Genomic DNA, 15881 nt, shown 5'->3' with positions numbered 1-15881 from the left:
CAAGTTTCTCCATTTTCAAAGGAAAAAAGATACGGTTATTGAGATTACGGGGGGGGGATCTAAATTCTTGTCTAACGGCAAATGGTGAATAGCTGAATATTTCCCAACAAGATTTTTTTTTACGTCAAAAGGCATGTTAACTCTTTCTTTGAATGTGTTTTTTTCTTTTTCTCTACAAATGAATTTTTTTATTTTCCAAAGTCTATATCCTATAATCTTTTTTTCCCAGAGTTTAAAAAATACTAAGTATCCCTGTATTGGCTTAAGTTATGAGGCCCTGCCATGCACCCTGAACTCAGATGAGCTGGAAAGGATTACCTCAAAGGAAGTCCTTGTATGAAACCATCATGGAGGACGGCCTACAAAATATTTCAAAGACCACAAATAAAAGCATGTCACTGAGGTCAAAAATAAAGAAATAACAAAATAAAAATTTATATCTCCTCTATTTCTAAAATTTTTTATGAATTACCAAATCCAATTTTTAAATGAAGAATTCATGTATTCACTCATTATCTTACAAAACTGACAGTACTATATTTTAAAGCGTTTGTCCTATTCATTTGAACGTTATGTGTGAACGTGATCGCGTATGTACATGTAATAGATATCATTTCTCACATATTCCTAAAAGATCTAAATTCTAATTTGCTACCCAAATAAATGATAGCTTTGGTGAAACACTCCATTGTGTGTGTGTCTAAGTTTGTGTCTTTGAAAACAAAAAAAAAAACAAACGCGTTGCCATCGAGTTGATTCCAACTCATAGCGATCCTATCTTTGAAGTAATCAGAAAATGACAGTCTATATTTCTTTCTCTACTCAAAAGTTGATGGGAGTGGCCCAACAGGCAGTTGAGTATTCAGACCTGGGACTCAAGAGGGAAGATGGATTAGAAACATACATTTAGGAGTCTTTTGCCATAGAAGTATTTTGTACCACTGCCTGGTATGCCTATTATTTGTATATCTGTCTCATTCTCCGTAACAGACGATAAATTCTTAAAGGGCAGGGTGTAGACCTTGCTCAGCTATTTGTTCTAGGCAGCACAAGCACGTCGCCTCTAATGGAAGAGGTGTTCAATAAATACTCTTTAAAGTGAACTGAATCTGAGCACTAGCAAGGGAACCTTCAGTCTATTTCCATCTAGTTTACACAGACCTGAAATTTACAGGAGAGTCCCTCTAAATCTTGGCTACTCATTTTGGCTCACTTGCAAATAGAAGGTCAGAGGTTTCCAGCTGGACTGTAACACATATATTTCAGTCTCCACTGAACATGCCAGCCAGGACTTACTCTTCTTTTTAGCTCATTCAGCTCCAGAATTCCCTTGCATACCCACCTCCCTCTGAGGATCCCAGCATGGGGTTTCCCAGACAAAAACAAAGCACACAGGGTCAAGCAGCTCTCTCTCTCCCGTTTGGAAACACTGTAACTAACCTTGTTTTAGTTTGGCTGGTTCGCCTCATTTCTAAAATACTTTATTACAGCCTTCCCTTGGGAAAAAAAAAAATATGTATTTTTTTATTTTCCCTTGATGCCCTAGTGAATTACTTTTACATAATGTGCCTACTGATTAGTTTTGAACAGCTCGCTCTGGATTTCTTCTCCTTTATTTCCCTGCCTTTGCTGATCGCTGAAAAACCTCAACTATGAACTCAAGAAAGTCTGTCTACCACAAAGTTTCCAACGAAAAGCAAATCAGTGCTGTGGTTCTTTAGCGATCTGGGGTCATCTTCTGTCCCAGGAAACAGAGGCTCTTAGGTGGAAACTAACAAGCCAGTAACCACAAACGCCAAGAAGGAACTAGCTATATTCTTTCACACATAAAAATGAACTACAGACCATTTCTTTACTGATAAAGTATTTCACATTTTCTGAAATCTGATGAGATTCTATCTCTGTGTTTAGGAATTCAGAGGATTAATAAAAAGAATTGCTAGCATGCGCTTTAGAACTACTGCTTGAACTTATTTATATCCCTCTCCCCAAATGAAGGCATGAACTGACATTTTGGCTGTGTTTTTGTGCCATAAATGGCTTAGAAAGCATTAAAAAAAGATTCATTTTGGTCCTTTTTGTGGTCGATGTGAATTGTCACACAACCAAAGTCTCTAATAATAATAATGGTCAGAATTATTGGGTCAGCTATGTCACTATCAAGGAGCCCTGGTGGCGTAGTCATTACGTACTCGACTGCAAACTGAGAGGTTGGTGGTGTGAACCCACCGACTGCTCCATGGGAGAAAGATGTGACAGTCTGCTTCTGTAAAGATTCGCAGCCTTAGAAACCTATGGAGCAGTTCTACTCTGGCCGATAAGGTCACTATGAGCCGGAATTCGACCATACGGCAACTGGCTTGGTTTTTTTTAGTTTTGATGCCACTGTCTGACACCTGTGCTACACATAGACAGCCTCAGAGGGCAATGAGGAAGGAAAAAAACCGACTCATAGCGACCTATAGAACAGAGTAGAACTGCCCCATAGGATTTCCAAGGAGCACTTGGTGGATTCAAACCGCCCACTTTTTTGGTTAGCAGCCACTATGCTACCAGGGTTTCCATGAGGAAGGAAAGTGAACCCAAAACATCAATATCAGTATCTTAAGGCCTTTTATGATCCAAGAAATGGCAACAGGCTGTGAAATTACTCTGAAACCTGCTTTTTCCATGAATTCTTTAGTTTTCTTGGTACTTTGAGGACAACATCATTTACTTTCATAAACGGTCACTCTTAAGACTGTCAAAGTTTCACACAAATATTTTCTTTTTCTTGCTCATGCTAACTCTATAAAGCACAGTCAAGCCTTCCTGCACTAGGTCACATCAGAACACAGAGAGGAAAAGTACGTTTCAGAGTTGTAGCAAATCCTTCAGGTACACTCTATCCATAGGTCGAGGATAAGCCTGTAACGGCAAAACCAAACGTATTTTTAAAAAGTATTCTCAGGTGACACCTTTGGGTGGCGAGACACCCTGCACCCCATACACTGAACTATGCCCGGTCAGCCAAGGTTCTCGCTACGTGGCAACCAGTGCTCCTTCCTGGACAGACCACTGTTTCTTCTCTGGTGATTTTGTCCATAACTGACAGCCAAATGTGCTGACTTTTCAGAAACATGCTTTGTACAAATTTCATTCCAGTGTTCTTTTATTTCTGTTGAAGACTACCTTGTTTCATACGTCAAGAAACACTGTGAGGTAGGAGGTTTCCTTAAAATTTGCTTAAAAAATCAGTTTCCACATACAGTCCAAAGATTTCTTTTTACCTAGACATACACAGTCGCTGCCTAAGAGCATGGCTGAAGACCATATTATGCCGTGATGAGATGTCAAGCAAAGCCATACACACATTTCAATTTACAAGCTTACAAATAAGTGTCAGTGCTTGGAAGGAAAAAAATTAATAGGCTTGGGAGTGACAGATAAGATACGGAACACGGGCTAATTGGCTCATCCGCAAGGATAGTCTCTCCTTGGAACAAGCATAATTCCCATTATGATAAGCACACTGCAGGTGTAGTGAAGGAAGGAAAGAGAAAGTCTGGCAATTAAGTTAGCACTTTCCCAAGTGAATTCGAGCTCCAACAATGGTACCAAAGGAGGGTGATGCAATTATGAAACGAAATTTCACAGGATTTTGTGGAGGAAGATACTTCAAAAATGACTCACAGGAAGTGTTCATAATTCAAAGTTCTCAGACACCTTCTGATTACATGCTTTAAAAGATAGATTAAAACGCCCTTCTTTTACCCTTGGGCCTTAGTGGACATACATAATATCACAGAACGTTTTATGTGAGAACAGAACAGCGGAAAGAGAACTGGAAAAATGCAAAATATCTTAATACTGCCTACACAATGTTATGGTGAAGAGCGAGATGTGAATTCCGTGGACAAGGGCAGAAAAGAATCATCAAGATGACCCCAGCACTCCCAAGCGGCATCTGTTTTAAGTGAAAAACATTATTTCATAAACTCCTCTTAAAATACTCAAAACAATGACTGTCTTAGGCTGGGTTCTCTAGAGAAGCAAAACCAGCAAAGCACACACATATATATATATATGTATGTATATGTATATATATACACACACACCCATACATATACACACACACATATATATATGTAGAGAGAGAGAAAAATTTATATGAATGAAATGGCTCACATAGTTGTAGAAGCTGGAAAGTCCCAAGTCTGTGGGTCAGGTGTCAGCTGGAGGATTCTCCTAACTCATGCAGCTGCAGGGGCTGATGAACTCAAGATCAGCAGGTTAGACCCAGGCTACTGCCTCACGGGCTGTGGAGGCTGATAAATCCAAGATCGACAGGTAAGATGGCAGGCTGCTGGCTCAAGTGCCAAGAGCTGGAGTTCAGATGACGATGAGCCAAATGCAGAAGCCAAAGCAGAGCAAAAGCCAGTGAGCTTTGCCAGAAAGTCCATATATATTGGAAGCAGCGTATACCCCTCAAGGAAACTCCTTTTCAACTGATTGGCTGCTCACAGCAGATCTCATCATGGAGATTATATTTTATCAGAACTCATCTGGAGGTGATTATATCATTACATAATTGCCAAACCACTGAGAATCATGGCCCAGCCAAATTGACACACAATCTTAACCATCACAATGACCAAGGTAAGATTTTCTTTTCTCACGCCTGTTTTACATGATTATTGATTGTTATAGTATGTTAATGCTATGTACCTAAATTCTGGGGACAGAATTTCTGTCCACCCACAGCCTGGCACACCTATGTCCAACCCAACTCCCTCAATGATCCTGCACAGGCGTCACTACTGGCTGGCATGCTCCTAACCAAACCTCAACTGAGCCCAGGATTTTTTTCCCACTGCCTTTACTTCATTGTTCTTGAATGTTTTACTGTTGTTGATGTCAGAAGTTTTGAATGCTTTACTGTTTAATGCGTTTGTTGTTTGTGTTTAAACATTCTAGACACTGAGACAAAGGTAAAGCCTGGAATAAACCAAGAACAGCAGGATCAAACTATGAAAATTATAGAGCGTTCAAAAACAATTATAAAAGGCAAAGAGAGAGAAAAATATAAAGACATGGATGGAACACAGTTTAAAAGGCCATACTGTGCCAAATCAATGGTTCACTCATTTCAATAACTGCCCTCTGACAGCGGCACCAGGGTAAGCTTTGTGGTAAAGCTTGTCTCACTCTCTGATGTTGTCCTCAAAAGGTTAGAAAGCCATCCTGAACATGCCTAGCTCTCATTAATAATACACTAAGTCATAACCTAGTCTTAGACCTGTTAATATTTCCACCTAGTAGGTTATTTGTATTTTCTCCTAATTGTTAAAATGGATAATTTCTTTTTGTCTTAAAACAATACGGATTTTAGTCCAGACCCTGCCATTAACTGGCTATTTGACCTTGGGTAAGGTGAATAGCCTCTGTATCTAAGTGTCCCCATATATATGACGAAGGGACAGAGACAAAGTGATCAAGGAGGTCCCTCATTGCTCTAAAATATTATGATTTGGTCACCAAATTTCAAGAGAATAATTCTACCCAATTTCAAGAGGATGACAGCACTGCCATCTTCACATTACACATGCTCACTCTTTTGCAGACCAGTTAATTTTCTCTACCTTCAGTTTCTCTAGACTTCACACAACCAGTTTCTCACGGCAGAAGGGACTTCAGAAATCATCTACTACAACTCGTGGGGTGACTGGATGGTCTTTACAGGATTCCCCACCAGCAGTTCTCTTGTTCTTGTTTGAATCCTATTATCGATGGAGAACTTTATGAACTCCCGAGGTAGCCCATTTCATTTTAACTGACTCCAAATGCTGGAAATTTGATAGGAATCCAGATATAAATGCTGGTGTAAATCTATCTCCTTGCAACTTCCTGGTTTCTCTCTCTGAGGCAACACAGTAGATTGAAACCTGTTTCTACATGATCCACATGATAGATTTTCTAATGCTGGAAGAAGCTATCACGTTCCTGTACATTTTCTCTCTTCTCCAGGCTAATCCCCATTAGTCTTCATTTCTGTACCGTTGAGCTTAATCCTTTCATTGGCTGATCTTCTGTGAATAAATTCACCTAGAAAATGCTTATCTTAAATCACGGTATCCCAGTTGGAAACTAACAATAAGCCACGGGACGGTAAGGACAGAAGGACTACAGAATTTTTACACAAATAATGCACACCGTCTCTGTTTTGTTTGCAAACCGTACCCTCCTGCCTTTTTTTAATACATGTTGATGTAAAAAACAAAATTAGCATATAGCACACTTATAAAATACCTGGGTGGGGGAGGGCAAGGTGGACAAGCAAAGTGTAGAAGGCACGCGTTATTTACATAAAAATGCGGCATATCCTCTTCTGTTTCAACTATCACCCACCTCCTAACACAACCTAAGATTCACATTAAATTATGAAACTTAGATTTTTAAATATTGCAATGTATTCAGCCATATTTTCCCCACCCTGTATTTGTAGCTACATGTAGACAGCAGCCGAACAGCTCAGAGGAAAGGTGGTCACTACAGAAGGAAGGAGACATGACTCTTATCAGCTTGGTGGCCTTTGGGCAAATAACCTCGATTTCCTGTGCCCCAGTTCTTCATTTCTAAAATAAAGATAACAATTCTTCTAAATCTCTCCCTAAGATGTTATAAAGATAAATGAGTAGATGCAGGTGCAAATATTCTTCCCTAAATTGCTATCATGTGCCCCAGCAATTCCACTCCTAATTATATACCCAAGGGAAATGAAAACGTGTGCCCACACTAAAACTTGTAAAGATATTTACAAAAAGCGGAAACAGCCCAAATGTCCATCGGCTGACAAATGGATAAATAAAATGTGGGATATCCATACAATGGAAACTTATTCAGCAATAAAAAGAAATGAAGTGCTGATACATACTTCAACATGGATGAATCTTGAAAACATATAAAGATGCCAGTCACAAAAGACCACATATTGTATGGTTATATTCATATTGAATGTCTAGAATAGGCAAATCCATAGAGACAGAAAGTAGATTTATGGTTGTGAAGGGCTGAGGTGATGGAGGAGCTGGAAGTGACAGCTAATGGATATGGGGCTTCTTTTCAGGGTGATGAAAATGTCCTAAAGTTGACTGGTGATGGTTGCACAACTCAGTGAAGATACTAAAACACAATGAATTTTACACTCTAAATGGGTGAGTTGTATGGTATGCGTTATATCTCAATGAAGTGGTTTAAAAAAAGAACTATAGAAATATAAGAGGCTAGGTGAATTGTTCGGGTCTCCAGGGAACAACCGCCAGCAACTCTAAGAATACTTTCCTGAGTGATGACGTAAAAACGAGTGGCCACCATTTCCATGAAGAATCACATTTATAATTCCACTAAAAGACTGTGACTGATATACAAGCTGGGAACACAGCACGTGTACACCACATCAAGGATCACAAAGGGATTTACCCATGGAAACCTAATGTGGCCATCACAAAATGTTCCCATATGCAAACTTCACTCGGCAGCTGGTATTTAAGTAGATTCGTATTTGACAACTGAAGCCATTAGTTTGTTGTGAATTTTAAAAAGTGAACAAGTTGTCAATTCAAATAAACATTAAGCCCTGGGGAATATCCATTCATTCAACAGTTATTACATAACCACAGTGTCCTAGACCCTAGGAATATGAAGATAAACTGAACCCAGTTTTAGCCCTAGAGGAGTCTCGTATGAGTGGCAAAAGAGGAAGGCAGGAAATGAAATTAAAAATACAAAAGACTTTCCATTGCTGGCAACAGGGTAGATCAGATAACCCAAAATGCCTCCCCCAACAAAGTAACTTAGAATAAAATATAACAAAAATCATTTTAAATACATAGCTAAGTTCTCAAGAAAATAAGGGAACTCCTCAGAGGCCAAAATAGAAAAAGTGAGTAAAAAGCAGAAGAGTATGCATACATCTGAAGCTATGGCAACCCTGGGGATGGTCTTGATAATATAAGGGGCCACAAAGGACAGGAGAAGCCAAATGATGAAGGGATATCGAATCAAGCGAAGCTAAGAAGTTTGGACTTTATCTTACAGGCACAGAAAGTCACAAGAGGATATAAAGTAGGGAAGTGTCATGACCAACTGTGCATTTTAGAAAAATTATTCTGGTAGCAGCAGGACCAATGTATCTGAGGAAACCAAGCCTCGGTGACAGAGACAGGTTAGGAGATTTAATAATTGTCACTGTTTACTGAGCCCTTACATGTCAGCACAAAGCTAAGGGTTCTACATGTATTATCTCACTTAATTACTATAACTCTATGACCAGATTTCCCAACCCCAGTGCAGTCGAGTCGATTCCGATTCATAGCCACCTGATAGGAAACCCCAGTGGCGTAGCGGTAAGTGCTACGGTTGCTAACCAAAGGGTTCGCAGTTGAAATCTGCCAGGCGCTCCTTGGAAACTCTATGGGGCAGTTCTACTCTGTCCTATAGGGTCATTATGAGTTGGAGTCGACTCGATGGCACTGGGTTTGGTTTGGTTATGACCAGATTATCTCCCATCTTATGAATAATGAAGCTGAGACTCTTAAATAACTTGTCCAAAGTCACACAGTTAGCAATTGGTCAAAAAAACAAGTCAAACCCATTGCCGTCCAGTCGATTCTGACTCATAGAGACCCTACAGGGCAAAGTGAACTACCCACTGGGTTTCCAAGCAGCGGCTGGTAGATTCAAACTGCCAACCTTCTGGTTAGCAGGTGAGCTCTTAACCACTGCAGCAGACACACAAAGAGTCTAAAGACAGTTCCAGTGAATACTGAGAAAAAGGATGACATTAAGGAGGTATTTAGAAGGTAGAACTGACAGGGCCTTCTGACCAATTAAGGCAGGAATTTAATTGCAATACAAGTAATAATATCTGTATGTGTGATATAATATCCATAACATTATAAAAGGGATATTGGCCTATTGATAGAGCACTTCAACAGAGGTACTTAGAGAGGATGAGGGAGAAGAATGAATCTGTCATTAAAAAGCAGTAATTATATATTTTATAAAACATCTGTATTACGAAAGGGATATTGGCCTTAATAGAGCACTACTATGGAGAAAAACCCTGGTGGCATAGTGGTTAAGAGCTACAGCTGCTAACCAAAATGTCGGCAGTTCAAATCCACCAGCCTTTCCTCAGAAACTCTATGGGGCAGTTCTAACCTGTCCTATAAGGCTGCTATGAGTCGGAATCGACCCGACAGCAATGGGTTTTTTTTTGTTTTGTTTTGTTTTTCACTATGGAAAGACAGGAGCCCTGATGATGTGGTGGTTAAGGTCTCGGCTGCTAACCAAAAGGTCAGTGGTTCAAACCCGCCAGCGGCTCTGCGGGAGAATGATGCTTCTGTAAAGATTTACAGCCTTGGAAACTCTGTAGGGTCGTTATGAGTCAGAATTGATGGCAAAGGATTGATTGGTTTTACTATGGAAAGGACTTCCGCTCACTGTACAAAATCCCCATTCATCTACTCCCTCAACATGGTGCAGGTTACGAAGAGATAAAGGTCAAGTTGAGTGAGACTAACAGAAAGCTCAACAATACACCAATTAAATAACCATACAGATAAAAAATTTAAGAGCAGTACAATCAATAAAAAAAAAAAATACACACTATGAATTCAGAGAGCGATGAATTCAGAGAGCAAAGCAGTCCAGGCAGGCTCCTTTGAAAAGCACGAAAACAAAACATTAACGGGCAACCTACTGCGGTAGTTGGGAGTCTGGTTCTGGAGCCACGTTAAACTTCGGCTCTACCAGTTACTTTTCCTCAATTTCTTCATCTGAAAAATGGAGATAATAATACAACCTACCCCAAGATTATTGTGAGAATTAAGTGAGTTCATGTATATTTAAAACACTTACAACAGTGCCTGGGACATAAAAAAACCAAAACCAAACCTATTGCCTTTGAGTTGATTTCAACTCACAGCAACCCTGTAGGACAGAGTAAAATTGCCCCCTAGGGTTTCTAAGACTATAATCTTTACAGAAGCAGATTGCCATATATTTCTCCCGTGGAGCAGCTGGTGGGCTCTAACCATGGACCTTTCAGTTAGCAGCCAAGTGCTTAACCACTGCGCCACCATGGTTCCTTGCCTGGGACTTAAAAAGTATTTAATAAACTGTTTATCTTTATCATCATCATCATGCCAGGCATTGAAGAAGGAGTAAATTATATTTAGGAATACAATTCAATGTTCCAGGGCAGAAATTTTCAAACTTTGTGTGTGGGCAAATAAAATCAAATATTTAAACTGAGTTGAAACACAACTGCTCCAACTGAAGTGACTCCTGCATGATGAGTCACATCAGTTAAGAAGCCTGTTCTGAATATTATACAGCAGTTTCTCAAGGACTCATTCATTAGTCAACCTTTGTTGAACATCTGCTATGTGCTAACTTTTATGCTAAATGATGGGGGGTTGGGGATGGCATACCAGGCTCTGTCCTCCAAGGAGGTTACATTCAAGTTCACAAGACAGGCAAGGATCCAACGATTTCTTAAAACAGGTTTACTGGGATATAAGAAGCCCTGGTGGTGCAATGGTTAAACACTCGTCTGCTAACCTAAAGGTCGGTGGTTTGATTCCACTAGTGACTCCATGCAGAAAGGCCTGGCATCCTGCTTTCATAAAGATTATAGCCTACTATATGAGACCACTATTATAAAAACTCATGAAAAGGTTTACACACAGAAAGAAACAATCTTTGATGGGCACGGGGACGGGGGTAGGGAGAACAAAACACAAATAGACAATAGATAAGTGATAACTTTGGTGAAGGGTAGGACAGTACACAATACTGGGAAAGTCAGCACAATTTGACCAAGGCCAAACCATAGAAGCTTTTCATAGGCACATCCAAATTCCCTGAGGGACCGAAATGCTGGGCTAAGGACTGGGAACCATGGCTTGGGGGACATCTATCTCAATTGCCATAATATAGTTTATAAAGAAAATGTTCTACATCCTACTTTGTTGAGTAGCATCTGGGGTCGTAAAAGCTTGTAAGAGGCCATCTAAGATACTCCACTGGTCCCACCCCATCTGGAGCAAGGAATAATGAAGAAAACCAAAGGCACCAGGGAAAGATTAGTCCAAAAGACTAATGGAACACAACTACCATGGCCTCCACCAGACTGAGTCCAGTACAACTAGATGGTGCCCGGCCACCACCACCAACTGCTCTAACAGGGATCACAATAGAGGGTCCTGGAAAGAGTGGGAGAAAAATGTAAAACAAAACTCTAACTCAGAAAAAGACCAGACTTACTGGTCTGACAGAGCCTGGAGAAACCCCAAGAGTATGGTCCCCAGGCATCCTTTTAACTCAGTATTGAAATCACTCCTGAGGTTCACCTCCAGTCAAAGATTATACAGACCTATAAAACAAATAATAATACACATAGCTCAACAATGTATATGAGACTAAATGGGCAAACCAGCCCAGGGGCAAGGATGAAAAAGCAGGAGGGGACAAGAAAGCTGGATGAACGGAAATGGGGAGCCCAAGGTTGAGAAGGGGAGAGTGCTGACATGTTGCAAGGTTGGCAACCAATGTCACAAAACAATATGTGCATTGTTTAATGAGAAACTAATTTGCTCTATAAACCTTCATCTAAAGCACAATTTAAAAAAAAAAAGATTACAGCCAAGAAAACCCTGTGGAGCAGTTCTTCTCTGTCCCGTGGGATCTCTGTGACTTGGATCGACTCGACAGCACCCAGCATGGGGATATAATTCACATACAGTACAACTGACCCATTCAAAGTGTACATTCACTCAGTTGTGCAACCATTACCACAATCAATTTTAGAACATTTTCATCATCCCAAAAAGAAACTGTATCCATTAGCAGTCACTCTCCACTTTCCTCCAAACACGTCACACCTAATCTACTTTCTGTCTCTACAGATGAATCTATTGTGGACATGTCATATCAATAGAATCATACAATATGTAGTAAGAATCCAACAATTTTAAGATCACTTCACGATAATTATAATATTCCCTCACTTAAGTTTTTTTTTTTTTTTGAAGATCAAAGACCACAGCCTTCAGTATGGATTACACCTCAACATAAAGGAAACAAAAATCCTCACAACTGGACCAATGAGCAACATCATGATAAACGGAGAAAAGACTGAAGTTGTCAAGGATTTCATTTTACTTGGATCCACAATCAACAGCCATGGAAGCAGCAGTCAAGAAATCACAAGACTCATTGCACTGGGCAAATCTGCTGCAAAGGACCTCTTCAAAGTGTTGAAGAGCAAAGATGTCACCTTGAAGACTAAGGTGCGCCTGACCCAGGCCATGGTATTTTCAGTCACATCATATGCATGTGAAAGCTGGACAATGAATAAAGAAGACTGAAGAAGAGTTGATGCCTTTGAATTGTGGTGTTGGCGAAGAATATTGAATATACTGTGGACTGCCAAAAGAACAAACCTGTCTTGGAAGAAGTGCGGCCAGAATGCTCCTTAGAAGCAAGGTGGCGAGGCTGCGTCTTACATACTTTGGACATGTTGTCAGGAGGGATCAGTCCCTGGAGAAGGACATCATGCTTGGCAGAGTACAGGGTCAGCAGAAAAGAGGAAGACCCTCAACAAGGTGGACTGACACAGTGGCTGCAACAATGAGCTCAAGCATAACAACGATAGTAAGAATGGCGCAGGACCAGGCAATGTTTCGTTCTGTTGTGCATAGGGTCTCTACGAGTCGGAACCGACTTGATGGCACCTAACAATAACAACAACAAATATTTTTTGGCTTAAAATGAGGAATTTAAAGACAGAAATGATGCCCTGTTTTTTCGTCTTTTTAATTCCACTTGTGTATCTCTGGTTGGTACCAACTATTCTAGGTCATTTCTCCTAGCTCTTCTTTCTTTTTCCCAAAACTTTGCATGTCCAGAGAGGTATTGAGGACTGGAATTAAGAAGGAGGGAAATGACTCCAGCAGCTAGCATTTATTCATTCCACATCATACGGTAGGCACTATCGTAAATACTTTACATGCATATTTTTCTTTAATTTCCACAATAACTCTGAGAGACAAGAATTACTATTGTTTGTTTTACAAAGGATAAACCTGAGACTTAGAACGTTTAACTTGCTTGCCTGAAGTCACAGCTACTAACGTCAGAGGTGGGATTTCTACCCTGCTCAGTCTGACTGCAAGGCCCTAAACTCTTAACCATTAAGCTATACCACTCAGTAGTGGTTTTCTCCTGAGCCAGTCAAATGACTTCTTTCTCAAGGAATTCCTTAACATACAAAACAAATGGATCTCTGATATTGCTAATAAATGTTCATATCAATAATATTTTTTATAGGCTTACATTAAAAACTCAGAGACAGGTTCCTAGAAGGAAAAAAAAGCTGACTACCTGATATAATAGAAAGAAATTATTGACAAGGGACAAGAAGGCAGTGGCTCACTGGGTCTCCACTTCTATCCACAGTTCCCACATTTGGTTTTGCCCTCCTTTTTCTGTTCTCCACGAGCTGGAACTGGCTCAATGGCAGCTGGTACTGGTACTGGTATTTGCCATTCTACAGCACTAGTCTATTCTACAACCACAGACATGCTTTTCAATGTTTCCCTGTAAGTCCATTCTTATACATAAAATGAAAAGGAAGAAACCCTACATACTACAATGGCCATAACTGTGTGTGTAATACAGAACTGACCACTCCTTGTCAGTACAAGAAACCCCAGGCGACAAACAGACATGCTTGCTTGTCCTTTAAAAAGTCAATCACATAAAGAAAATGTTCTACATTCTACTTTGGTGAGTAGTGTTTAGGGTCTTAAAAGCTTGTGAGTGGCCATCTAAGATATACCACTGGTCCCATCCCATCTGGGGCAAAGGAGAATGAAGAAAACCAAAAACATAATGGAAAGATTAGTCTAAAGGACTAATGGAACACAACTACCATGGCCTCCACCAGACTGAGTCCAGCACAACTAGATGATGCCTGGCTACCACCACCAACTGCTCTGACAGGGATCACAATAAAGGGTCCCAGACAGAGCTGGAGAAAAATGTAGAATAAAACTCTAACTCACAAAAAAAGACCAGACTTACTGGTCTGACAGAGACTGGAGAAACCCTGACAGTATGGCCCCCAGACTTCCTTTTAAGTCAGTACTGAAGTCACTCTGGAGGTTCACCCTTTAGCCAAAGATTAGACAGGCCCATAGAACAAAACAAAACTAAATGGGTACACCAGCCCAAGAGCAAGGATGAAAAGGCAGGAGGAGACAGGAAAGCTGGTAACGGGGAACCCAAGGCTGAGAGGGGGAGTGTGTTGATGTATCATGCAGTTGGCAACCAGTGTCACAAAACAATTTGTGTATTGTTTAATGAGAAAGTAATTTGCTGTGTAAACCTTCATCTAAAGTACAATAAAATAAAATAAAAAGTTGATCACTTCCTAACAGGTGGCACTTTATTCGGGTGGTTTTCTGTAGTCAGAGCAAGCAGAAGGGAAGGAATTGGGAAGTAAGAAATAGCAAGAATTTTACTGGAGGATGTACACAGCCCATGCAGCCAGATAAGTCAAGGCATCAGGCATGCATATTATAAGCTGGAGAGGTGAGAATGTAGCTGATTAGGCCTTACCCATTTACCCATTGCCATCAAGTCGATTCTGACTCGTGGTGATTTCATGAGTTGCGCAGAGCTTCACTCCACTGGGTTTTCAATAGCTGTAATCTTATGGAGGAAACCCTGGTGCACAGTGCTTAAGACCTACAGCTACTAACCAAAAGGCTGGCAATTCAAATCCATCAGGTGCTCCTTGGAAACCCTATGGGACGTTCTACTCTGTCCTATAGAGTCTCTATGAGTCGAAATCGACTCAACAGCAGTGGGTTAATCTTACGGAAGTAGATCTCCAGGTCTTTTCTTCTGTAGCACCACGAGGTGGATTCGAACCACCAACCTTTCAGTTAGTAGCTGAGTGCAAACCATTTGTGCCAACAGTGACCTTATTGATTAGGCCTAAAGGCCTAGTAATTTTTTTTTTTTTTTTGAAGAAAGAGCACAGCAGAGACCTTCAACACTGCTCCCACAGGAAGCACGCATGTGCATACATGTGCACAGATACACACGCACACTTACATCGCATGCTCACCTCCATCGCTCACTTTACCCGATCTAGGGAACTCCTACTTCACCCCCACTTTCAGAGCAGCCATTCCCGAGTTCAGGCCAGAGGCAGACTGTGGTGATGCCAGGCATCTGAAAATCTGTGGTATAAGTGAGTATCGGATATATCTGTGTTCGATTTTAGATCCCACTTGTGATCTTCAAGGCCTTGGGCAAGTTAGTCTTTTATAGTATCAACATGATCCTTTGTAAAATGAAATAAATGCTATTTCTAAGAAAGGGATTAAGTGAGATGATGTAAACAAAATACCTGGTGTTAGCGTTGCTCTCTTTAAACAAAACAAACAAAAAAACCAGAACCCACGGCCGTCCGGTTGATTCTGACTCACAGTGACCCTGTAGGACAGAGTGGAACTGCCCCATAGGGTTTCCAAGGCTGTAATCTTTATGGAGGCTTTCTTTAGATGCCCCATATTTGTCCAGCTTTAATTAAGTATATACAGTCAAATTTTGCGTTTTGATTGATAACTGTATTTCAGCATATTCAATATTTAGCTGTAGATGCCTTTTTATCAAAGAGAAAATGCTGTGAAAGCCTTCTGTGAATTACCAGGCAGGTGAATACGTACATTTTCGCTTGAAGATGTGTGTGTGTAAATTAAATCTTATTGTACTCATTTCCAAAGAAAGTGCTAAATTTTAATCACTCTACCTTCCATGTTTTG

At 40.4% G+C, this 15881-nt stretch overlaps 1 protein-coding gene across 1 annotated transcript in view; it reads right to left on the bottom strand.

Annotated features, from left to right (window-relative positions):
* Positions 1 to 15881, bottom strand: part of FRMD5 (FERM domain containing 5) — a 342105-nt gene that overhangs the window by 216234 nt on the left and 109990 nt on the right. The window lies entirely within an intron of this gene.

This window comes from Elephas maximus, chromosome 10, assembly GCF_024166365.1.
Source record: "Elephas maximus indicus isolate mEleMax1 chromosome 10, mEleMax1 primary haplotype, whole genome shotgun sequence".
Classification (NCBI taxonomy): Eukaryota; Metazoa; Chordata; class Mammalia; order Proboscidea; family Elephantidae; genus Elephas; species Elephas maximus.
Note: the sequence above shows the minus strand (reverse complement) of the source record. Positions and strands in the feature narration are given on the sequence as shown.